Source organism: Channa argus, chromosome 21, assembly GCF_033026475.1.
Source record: "Channa argus isolate prfri chromosome 21, Channa argus male v1.0, whole genome shotgun sequence".
Lineage (NCBI taxonomy): Eukaryota > Metazoa > Chordata > Actinopteri > Anabantiformes > Channidae > Channa > Channa argus.
The window spans coordinates 13,370,299-13,382,374 of NC_090217.1; the positions used below are offsets into that span (position 1 = coordinate 13,370,299).

The window sequence follows — 12,076 nt, forward strand, 5'->3', positions numbered from 1 at the left end:
AACACACAAACAGTACTTAACTGAATCTCATTTCATTAAAAATATATTTACAAATATTTCCTTGAAGTAATCATGTTGTACAGCTGTAATTATCCAACCATCATCACTTATTCTGCCATAATCATATATAATGATATATTATTACAAACATGAACAAGATCAATGCAACTTTCAATCCATGTGCCCAATCAATTTTCAGGAAGAGACAAAACCATTTATTAATGTGTTCAATGTGAGTTGGCTTTTGCTCAGTTATCATGGAATTTGTACTGTGATGAGACTCTAACTATTGGGAGACCCGGACGTCATCTTGTGAGTTGGAGTCTATGTTTTGACCTTTTGCCATGATTCTAAAAAGCTTTGTCACTGTAGGCCATAGGAGTGCCACCTTATCTGTCACAGTTTGCAGGCCTGTGAATTAGCAGGTCTCATACAGAGCCACTGGAAAACTTTGCATGTATTTACCATTATTAAGTTTTACACAACACTGTAACAAAACACAAGATATGCAGGTTACACATTCTAGCCACTGTAGCAAACACAGACTGCAAAGACCACAAAGTGGTGCCTGCGATGCCCAGCAGTTAGTTTGTTCAAACTAGTTGCCAGTTATGTTACTTTTCCAATTCCAATAACACGAGGTAAAATTAAGTGTTGAAACAAAACTGGAGATGAAAGAATCATGTTGCTTATACATTACACTGTTCACTACCCATTTAGCCTTAGATGAGGGGAAATCCGTGAAAGAGTAATAAATAACCACGTTGCTGTTTGTTTGTATTTTATTGTTTTTATTTTTGGTTAATTTTCACCACTGTGTCTTTCTACTTCTTTCTACAGCACTCGGGTCAACTTGACTTAAAAGTGGTTGTTAGTACAAATAACAGAGCCACCAATTAGCAACACTCTGCATTTAACCATTTTCATGAAAAAGGCAAAAGACAAAATTAAATATATTTGCCTAGAACGTAAAAATCTATGTATAACAACTCTGCAGGCAAACCTTGAACGAAACCACCATAATAAGGTTATAATGTTCTATACAGTAAATTCACAGTTCTAGAAGATGAAAGGTGCATTTACTATCTTGATATTGATATGATATTAAACAAACAATTCTCCTACAGTTTAAATATTGTGCAGTTCATAAGAAAAGCTGCATGAGCAAAAAAAAAGAAAGTTTTTATTTGCTGTTGTTAGTTGGAAAGGAAAGTGCAGTGGAGAAGACGAATCTGATCTGGGAATAGTCTCCTGAAAGCAGGACGAAGCCTCAGCTGTGGAGAACAAAGTGCCAAGCTTGTACTAAACCCTTTACTACTCACGGCCCCATTTCCACTGGACCCTGTTTTACTCTCAAGGTCAGAAAATAAATAAATAAAAAAATCTAAATCACAGCCATGCAGTGAGTAGGAGTGCAGCTTTTGAGTTGCGCGTTCATGGGTTCAGGTGTTCAGGTTGGCCAACACCTGCGCTGCTTGAGTGTTTACCTCTTCCATGACGTTTCTGCAAAGGCTGTAGTGAAAATTCACTTTCGCCACAGCTATTAATTTAACCATTTTCTAAGTCACACCAAAACTGTAGAACGCACCCCGGCTCTCATTTTAACGTTTTCTCATTGCTGAGAAGCAGATTTATAAGAAAATCTCCCCTTATGAGAAATTAGAAATTGAAATGAGAAAATATAAAATTCACTCATTAATAAAACTAAGACTTACTTTGGTTTCTTCCCCCTTTTTTTCAAAAAAGGTTCCGTGTAAAAAAAAAAAATCCCTTAATATTTTAAGATAAAACATATCCCATTGTATAATGTGCTACTTTAAAGGGCCAGGTGCACTGTGCCGTTTCAAGTCTGAATATGTCTTTTCAGCAAAGTACTTATCATGCACAATGTCATGTGCGTGTAAAAAAAGGTTAAAAATATCCAGGGTACATATTTTAGTGGATTCACATTATTGGTTCATTGAAATATACCCTGTATTTTAAAGCCAGTTGAGGTGCAACTAAACTGAATAAATTTGTATAGAAATTTGAACTTTCCTTATTACATTGATGCTATAGCATCGTTTTTTTCCCCACGGGAGCAGGTTTAGTCGGGCACAATAACTGAATTTGAAGTAGTGAAAGTTCATATGCCTAATAAAAAAATGCTTGTAAAAACAGCTATTAAATGAATGAGCAAAAGTAGAGATATCGCTTTAGGTGTTATTCAGTAGTCCTATTATCACTATGATGTTTTCAATATCAGTCTGTCTGTCTGTGGACAGACTTGTGTAATTAATCTGTGGATGGGGAATGTCGCTCATTTAGCTGCTGGATGAACTTGGCACAGAGTCAGTTTTTAAATAGCTTTTTTCGCTACGTTTAATTACTTAAAATTAATTTGGCACGATATGGACTTTAATGTGCATCTCTCATAAACATTTGCATGCTGTTTCATGCCCTGATTTCATTCACAACAGCAAGCAACCAACATAGGTCACCTTATCTTTGAAGAGTGGCTGTTTGTAAAATGCTTTCTTTTCTATTTTGCTTTGACAGGAAATGGTGCAACCTCTATCGACCCCCTGTTTGAATTCCTGATGTTTGTTTTGGCTGTGAGAGCTTACAAGAAACCCATTGACAAATCCCCACAGGGATATCAAGTACCATCCTGGAGAATAGAATATGCTTTGACTGGCTTCTGAGTCAATTCACATGTGGATGAAAACACAGCCCAGTCACAAACAATACATCTGATGTCTTTTTTCTAAACAAAGTAAAATAAAGATGCATTGGCTCGGACACTGATTCACCATCTGCCCCTGTATGCAGAGATTGGATTCGGTTTTATGGGAGTGCTGTGTGGCGCTAAAGGAAAGGAACAGCAGCATGTGTAGTGCTCTTAATAGGGAAGTATGTTGCATTAATGTGTAGTGCACTAACCCAGTGGTGGGTATCAGGAGACCTCCTACCTGCATGGAGACAGAACCAAAAACAGAGACGTGGACTCAAGGGGGGCACAGCCCTGAAGCCTGAGATTGATGATAGTTGGGGTTTGTGTGTGTGTGTGTGTGTGTGAGTGTGTGTGTGAGAGAAAGTGAGAGACATTATGTGGATTCCACCACCTGATCTTATGTTTTCTTACATATCTGTTAAGGTGTGTCAGGTGTTTACAGCATATGTGTTTGAATCAGTGATGAGTGTTGTAAATGTGTATTCCTTTGTGAATTTATTTGTGTGTGTGTGTGGGTCATATCTGTGGTTATTGCTTGCACGAACATTCACACATTCAACAAATCTGTGAATGAATGTGTGTTCCAATTCCCCTGATCCTATTTCTTTTCTTTTCTTTTTTTTTTTTGGTCATTTAATTTCCCTTCGCTCGTTACCTCAGGATCCCCACTGATTTCTCCCCATTCCTCGGCTGGCCCCTGGTCTTCCAGGTTCCCTAACTGAAGTCTGTGCTGTTTGGTCCCAGAGCTGTCTAGAGGCCTGCCTGGTGTAACGTAAATAATTCATTGAATTCCTACGCTTTGGCAGAAAGGTGATAATGCTTTTCTGGGTCTGTCTCATGCCCCTGGAGCATTGCAGCCCAGCGCACACAGTATCAAGCAACAGCAGCATGTGAAAGAAGTCTGCATAACCTCTCGATAAGCGCGTGCAACAGTAAACACACGCTCGCAAATGCATGTTTATTTGCAGCTCATATACTCTCTGTTGGGATATTATGATTATGATGTCAGAAAGGTGGTGAGCTTAGCAGGATACAAAAGATATTAAGAGCAAAGATTTGTCATAAAAAGAGGAATTATTGTATAAAGAACCCCAGCAGTCACTAAGTGGCAACATTCTAAATAAAAATTATAACAATTATCTCACACCAAGCTTGCATATATATTTTTAATTTAATCCGTTTTCCATTACAGCTGGCCTGTCTCAAGGTCATGATGCTAAAACCTTTGTCGTTCATCCTGTAGATGTATCGATATTTCACCATACAAGTTAAAACATGTAGCAATTTCAATGAAGCTCTATCCACTAGTTGTAAAAAACACACATGGCGTCCAACGATGCACGGAATTCCCAGATTTGTATTTGGGAAAACTAAAGATTAAATCAGTCTATCTGCATCCAAAATAGTTGCTCCTTTGTAGACAGCAATGTCCACATGTTGGAAAAAGTAGGCCATTGGTTTCAAAGAGTTGTAAAGGACGACATCCATGTCAAACTGGGACGATCCTCTTTAGGAAAAAGAGGTGCTCTACAACCCCGTGATATATCCTTATAATGCAGTTGCTATCAATCCTGAACCATTGCAGTGGACAATACAAGACATTGACCGAGTTAAAAATGCTAGTTGGACAAATAACCCACAGGTAACCACCAAATCATCCTACCGACCTACCAACTACCCACTGTTTATATGTCTGCCTCACCAAGCCAGTTAGTTAGAACTGATGAAGCCTTTGTGCTACTCTGGTTGCCCTTGAACAACACTTTTGGGATAACTATGATCTGGAAGACAGAGTCTTCACAGAGCTGGTGGTTGTGCTTTGGTTATATTTTTGTAGATATTTCAAACACCTTTAAGTTGCCAGTATTTTGTAGTGGTGTGTCTTCATGACTGCTATAGCCCAGGTGTTTGTCTCTGTATAACAGATTAACTGTGATTTGCCTCAGTTGCATTTCTATTTCAGTTTTTAGTCAAAATGTCCTTCAGGAGTGGATAAAACAGCGTGCTACTATACATGGTACTACCATGTTGTACTACCTCTTTCAGCTACTTTGGCATGCTGAAAGATGCTGATCGCCGTGTAACAATGACAAAAATGTAATGTCTGCAAAATCACGTTTGTTTAAAGGCCACATAAAATCAACAGAGAAAGTACTCACCTACAATGCTGACTTCACATCTTGTTTTGATGATTTAGCTTTAAAGTGCACGCAGGGCCGGAAGGTGTTTGCTTCACTGTGAAAGAACACACATTGGACAGTATGTTAGGAACAAACACCCAAGAGTCCACATCGAAAATCATAAATAGTGAAAATAGTCAACAAGTTTAAAGATTATGAAGAATAAATGTTTAAGACTGTGCACTATTTTTGGTTAGCAAATGTGTCACATCAACCATGTTACGTGTCCTTGAGGTTCATCCTTTACTTTGAAACCTGTTCTGATGACACAGTGTAGGTACAGTATGATCTACTCATTAGAGGCTTGTTCAGATAAACTACATAAATGAAAGCTATTATTCACCTAATATGAACATGGCCGTGATTCAGGTTTCCAGCAGGACGGTGTTTCATAAGAAACAAAGCCTCCAAATTAAATGTAGTGTAGGTTTTCGTTGTAAATTGAAAAAGTATGCGTTAATGGGTACAAGAACATACAACAATTTCAGTTCTTGGAGAATTTCACTATGTGCTGGGAAACAATCTCTACATGTTAACCAACTAGAAATTAGACACTGGGATTAGTCAAAAATCAAGGATCCAATGTCTAAAGAATATAGACTTTGTGTCTTGTGTTACAACATTGTTAAATTATTATCTCTGAAGAGTGCAATTAGTACGATCTAAAAAATTATGTCAAAACGTGGTAAAATGTGTCTTTGTTCATTACTTTCAATAGCAAGAAACAAGACAAGGTACAAAGCAAAAAGTTTTTATGGAAATAAAAACTTCTGCCATAGGGCTGATTGAAGATCAGCTCCACAAAACAGAACAAGCTTCTACTGTTCTCATCTCTGCTCATCTGAGAAGACTTTCTGAATGTGAGCCAACTACATACTGACTGTATAGCCTTGGTGGTTAAACAGAAGTAAATGTGCACATGCTTACATGAGTACCCCCCCCACACACACACTCACACACACACTACTAATGAGCTGCCTCTGATGAATGAAGCACGGTATCAAAGTTGACAGAAGGTACAGTCCCACCAAGGCTCTTTTGTATTTTATCCCAATCAATGTTTGATCTTGAAGACGTGTGTGTGTGCGTGTGTGTGTGTGTGTGTGTGTGTGTGTGTGTGTGCGTGCGTGTGCGCGTTCCTTTTCCATTCAGATTTGAAGCTCAGCAGGGAGCCCGTGTTAATAGAACAAGAGAAAGAGACAGCGAGAAAAGAGAAGCATCGGAGACAAAGATTGGTGTTGATATGAAGGAAACAAGATGCGACTTAAACAGCACTGATCAATCAGCTCCTTCAGCAATGCATGCTGGGTACATAGCGGTGCGCTTACTTTTGCCACGTCCTTGCTTTGTCGAAGCTCAATGCATACATAAAAGCTCGGTAACTACTCTTTCTTCTATTTGTCAGTTTTGCCTTTTTGTTCCTCTCCGTTTTTATGCCCGTAGACTAGAAACTCTCTAATACTGTCTTTAAAAATTTACCCTCCGGTATTTTCATTACTTATTAAAAGCTGTCAGGCTAAGGTCGCCCTTCACTCCATCATCCCCAGGAGTTCGCACATTTGGTAGAGTCCTGAGGAGAGTAGGCAAAACACACACCCTCTATTAAGCACAAAGTACGAGCGAAAATTCTGCAGAATATTCATACATTCTCACTCGGTCCCTTTATAAATTATCATATTACTAAAGAGGCGCTTTTCTATGTATTGTTTGTTGGTAGTTATTAAGAGAACCACTCGAGGAATATTATTAAGCAAATTTAGCGAAGCTAAAGTTTATGAGTGCAGTACTTTGCTGACACTATACAGTGAGCCGGTGGGAGGATGTGAGTCGGGGATTGGTATTCAAGATCGTGTGTGGATGAGTGGACAAAATATCTACACAATATGCCTCAGTCAATTAGTGTGTGCCACGGTGCCGCGCTACATTCATACATCATCTGAGAGTGTTTAAATTGAAAAGTGACGTCGCCAAAGTAATGACATTCTCAAGCAGCTGAAAATACATATTCCACTTGCAATGTTCCCCTGAATAAATCCTCTGCATTAAGACGTTCAGCAGCTCCGTGAAAAAAAAATATTCTAACGGATGCATTTTGGTCATTTTCTTCGGCGGGTTATTTGTAGTGAGTGCTACAGCATGTAATACTAAATAAAACATTGATGAACGTTAATAGCTACGTTAAATTCGACATAACCAAAACCTTCAAATCTACTAACACACAGTACTTTACAGTATATATGTTACATGAACATTAAGCCCAGTGTACATTCAGACATTGAAAAAACGACTACGGGTAACTAGAAGACAGCTTCCAATGACTTGCTTCCAAGAAAAAGTTACTACAAAAAGTATTGACCCTATAGTCAGCTCATGTAGCATGTGCACGCATATACACACACACACACACAAACAAATGTGTGCATGCATTCACAAAATCACAAATTTGTAAAGACCAAACTTTTAAAAAAACAAACATTAAGAACATTACATCAGAGAAACTAATGCTACACTTCAAACAAGGAAGTTCAAAGTTGTAAGACAATACAATACACAATGTCTAATGCTGTAGGACTTAAGACAAAATCCGACTTGTCTTTAGTAACTGCCACATGGCAGAAACCAGCATTCCAAATGTTTTGGACATTTTCTATCCTGTTTGTTAAGGAAATATACAGAAAGTGTATGTCATTTTAAAATTGCTGTAAACAATCTGGCTCATGTGTCACTGAACGCAAAGTCCACTCCGACAACAATAGGCTCAGCTCAAATTAAAAAGAGAACACTAGTGAGACCACCGGTTATGGTCGCTGTGGCTCCCACAACTGTAGGAATCTGTTGTGGATTTATTGGTTTCAATTTCACACCTCTTCTCTTTTAATGCCCGCTGTTTCGCTCCGCTCCTCCTCTCCTCTGTGCGCTCCTCTCCTACATGCTCAGAGCTTCACTCCCTCCAAATTTTTCTTCTCTAATTCCTACAGGTTTTTAGCCAATTTCCTCCTCCTTGACTACTGTCCTTTTAGATTTCCCTCTTCCTTGTGCTGACTTTTTCTTCCTCTTCCCCAATATATTACCAATCAAGATGTCGATAAAAAAAACAAACAGGTTCAGTTATTATTCGGTAAATATCTTCATAAATAACAGAGTGTAGTTTTTAAGCAGCTCCCTGCTGCATTTACATTATTTTGTTACATTCACCATGAATATTTAAACTATTACTAATTTTAAGGAATTACTTTTATTTTCAATATTATAAAACAACCCAATTCCATACAGGTTAGCATTTAGGGTTAGCCTAATAACGTTTGGACCATTGTTAAACAAAATGCTGCAGTGAAAAGTTTACGCTCCATTGTAAACTTTCTCTTAAATTAGAACCTGAATCTGGGTCATCTAAATGAATACAAATGTATCCACGCCCATTTACTCTCCACTTCATTATTTCAATGTCAAACTACCACCTGGTTCAGCCATGTGACTCCACCTTCTGTTATTTTTACATGCAGAATTCATTTGTTTTAAATATAATTAAGATTTTTAGACTGCAGAATCTTTGCCAGTTGCAGTGGCGCCCTCCCTTTCTCCTCTCATCGCTGAAGTGATGCCCTTCCTCCATGGCGGTGTCTCCTGTCCCACCACTGAGGCAGAATGACCCGCAGGCTGTGAATTTAAACGAGGCTGAGAGCTGGGCAGGCCTGGGCCGCACCCGGCCATATGGCTCTGTCTCTGATAAGAAAGAGAGACTAAGGAAAGGGGGCAAGGATGAAAGTGGGTAGGACAGAACATGGGAGAATTTGACAAAAGCTTACTTGGCAAAACGAAAAAGAACAAAAGGGGGGTTACAGCACAGCAACTCAAGTGGCTGGAAAAAAATGAAAGTAAACGTGGCTCTCACCTGGAAGAGAGGTGCACGGTGAGGAGCAAATTACCTGGCATTAATCTGGAAGATGCACGAAGGAGGAGGGAGGAAAGTTTGGTCGCAGGTGCGGACAATGCACTCGCTCACCTGACAGAAGAGGTGGACTCAAAAGAATGAGCATAAGGAAAAGAAGGACAAAAGGAGAGCGACACAGGAGGGACCAATGTTACCTCACTGCCTTACGAAAAGGGACAAGGGGATGTATGTGTTTGGTAAAACATGAACCGTTCAGAAGGGGCAGATGAATAAATCCCCAAAGTTTTTATACTGTTTTTATGTAGTTTTTATTTACTGAGTGTTTTCCAAATTACAATCAGGGAAGACGATCAGATACCGGACTAGTGTGATGCATTTCCCTGGAAGAAAATGGAGCTGTAAAAGGAAGTGTTTTCTGGGGAAAAATACTAGAAACACAGACATACTCTATATTTCATCCACATGAAAACATTTGAAAATGTTAGTCAATTAGCCAGATGTCAGATAAGTAAGTAAAATAACTACCACAAAATACTTAAAAAGTCAAAAATTACAAATTCAATCAGGAGGCATCTGTGACACATTTGTGTGAGAAATTGATTGTTCTGCAGCTTATATGAAAACTGTGATGCAGATTTAAGGCCTGGTTTTCTCATATTGGACACAGCTTGTGAACAAACAGGTGCAGTCATTGCTGTAGTAATGTTACTTTGTATCCCGTCCTTTTAAACTTTATGCTTGGACCAAACATGCAGTTTTCACTTATGCCCCTTTTTTTTCATTTTACAAAAACCTTTCACAGAAACCTCCGTGTGGTGATTTAAAAACAAGAACAAGTTAAATTTGTGTTGGAATAAAAAAAAAAAAAAAATGATGGATGTGGTAAATGTTACACCATAATGTATGTAAATTCCCCAACTACTATGCAAGAACACAAAATCAGACTTGTTCATGTGGCTTGAGTGCATAAAATTTTTCACTAAGCGCAGCAGAGACTGTAATGTAAAAAACAAGTTCATAGGTTGTCTGTGCCAGCAGGTTATTGCAACTAAACATAACACCTTATTTCAGCCATGGTAATTATGACAAGGGAGGAAGGTGATAAATAATCAGAAAAATCAGACTTTCCAACAGGATTGCAGAGTGTATTAACCCGCTATTATTTATTCTAAGAGGGAAACTTGACCATATTTAGCTTTTTTTGAGTACAAGTGTATGAATTCTATTAAATATACTTTATTTCCTATATTTTTGATTGATTATTTCCACTGCATTTCCTATATTAACCTATATCCAAATATATTTCTGCTTTGAGCTGAAAGACTCCTCCAGACGACATAATTTCGATTTTATTTTATTTGTTTTCAAATCAAGTTAGTTTTTGTTTAGGTCATCTGGAGGAGTTCTGGGATTCCTGGGAATTTATTACCATTCATATACTTGTAGTGGCCAGACTAAAACCCTTAGCATCAAGTTTAAAATCTGTTTAAAATTTGCTAAACCATGATAATTCCAAAATCAGGCTTTGTTGTTTAGGATGATTTCTATAACAATAAAGGTTTAACAGGCCTTCAAGGGAAAGGTCATATCCAGTGTATGATTGTTCCCTTGACAGCAAATGTCTCTTAAGCTTGGGGCTGGGATGGCCTTGTGGGTAATATTTAAAAAAACAATGTATATTATCCGAAAAGTCGGAGTACTTGTTAACATTAGTTTAATGCAAATAAATGACACTTTGGATAAATTAAATATGAAATTAAAAGTCGTACATATCCACACATACCCAAGTTAAATGAGCAAATGTAAACTGAAGGAACTGAACAACATTGCTGTATGTTTTTACTGCATAGGGGTGAGGAGGAACAGTATACACAGATGACCTGATGGAGCCTCAAATGTAACAAAATAGAGGTAAAGGAGAAATAGACAGAGAGGAAAAAAGCAAAAAGAGCAATTTTTGGTAGAACAGCACAGGACCTGAAAGATGAATAGGTAGACAATACTAGAGAGGAAAGGATACAGAGAGTAAAGAGGGCCAGATGGAGGGAGGGAGGAAAAAAGAGACAGGAGAATAAAAGAGAGGACAGGAAAGAGGACGGGAGACAAGACACACTGGCCTGGTGCGGGACCGGCTGTGGAAGCTGGGTGTCGGGCTAGTCTCTTCAGGCCCAAGGGTGCAGACGGACAGAGGGAGGGGGGACGAGGAAACAGAGATCAATTCTGTCAGAACTGGGTTCATACCCCCGGGGCCACAGAACTGGGCTGGCCCAGGGAGAAAGTCAGAGGAGGAGAGAGCGGAGGGAAGGGAACATTGGTGCTATTTATATCATTTTCTTCTGGACTTAAATGTTACATGGAAAAAGCAAAGGGGGCTATACGTGAGCAGAAGACAGATATTTGTGGGCGTTTGCACATTTGTGCATGTTGAAGCACTTTATGTAGATATTTGGAGTCATAAATCAGTCAATAAAGGGTTGTTGCCTCTCAAAGGATGCGCAGCGAGCTAAGGATCCTTTTGTCATTGCAGAGGAGAGTCATACATCCGAGAGAGCAACGAAAGCAAGACAGAGACAAAGACAGAGAGACAGAGTGAGGTAACCCTGCCTTGTCCCTAGCACCCAGGGAAATCTCCAACTCCAAGGTTAATTAAGCACTAGAAATGAGATCAAGAAGCTTTCCCTTTCCGACTCATTAACCAATTACAACGCTTCTTCAAAACAGTTCAGCACTCATCTCAGAGTGCAGAATAATTGTCTGTCAATGCAGATCAAAAATCAAATCACGCGATAGACCGGGAATAGCTCCTGCAACAGCCACGGGCGCGTGTGTGGATGTCCAAACATCAAGCATAAATTACTGTGAAAGAGCTTGTTACTATGGAAATGTTGAAACAGCACAGATTATTTAACAGTGCATGCAATCGTTTTTATTTCCGATAAAATCAGAGTGTGAGTGAACTAAAAAGAACTGAGGACAATGTTGTGACTAAAGAAAAACTGAACACTGCTCAAAGTCTTTGCTTGAAAGACTGCAAAGTGTCAGATAAGGTACTCAGTCCTCTTCTAAAAAACTTGTTTTAAAAGAAATATTTCATCATGTTTTTTTTCAGAAGTATTACAAGGCTGCTAAAACGAGTCACAGAAAAACAATTAAAACGACTATATCTTGTTTGCACACACACACTATATTTACACATTAACGGGGTCCTCCTGAATTCATCACTTAACATTAAATCCCATAGTAAGACAATATAATAAATGGGGTTGGTTCTAAAAGAGTCCAGGGAAACAC

The 12,076-nt window shown here is 38.7% G+C and overlaps 1 long non-coding RNA gene across 2 annotated transcripts in view; it reads right to left on the bottom strand.

The window, feature by feature from the left end:
* The window catches only part of LOC137106594 (uncharacterized), a 224,861-nt gene that overhangs the window by 93,658 nt on the left and 119,127 nt on the right, over positions 1–12,076 (bottom strand). For both annotated transcript variants that reach the window (XR_010911978.1, XR_010911979.1), the window contains exon 5: positions 4,873–4,948. This is a non-coding gene — a long non-coding RNA (uncharacterized lncRNA). The remainder of the gene's footprint in view (positions 1–4,872; positions 4,949–12,076) is intronic.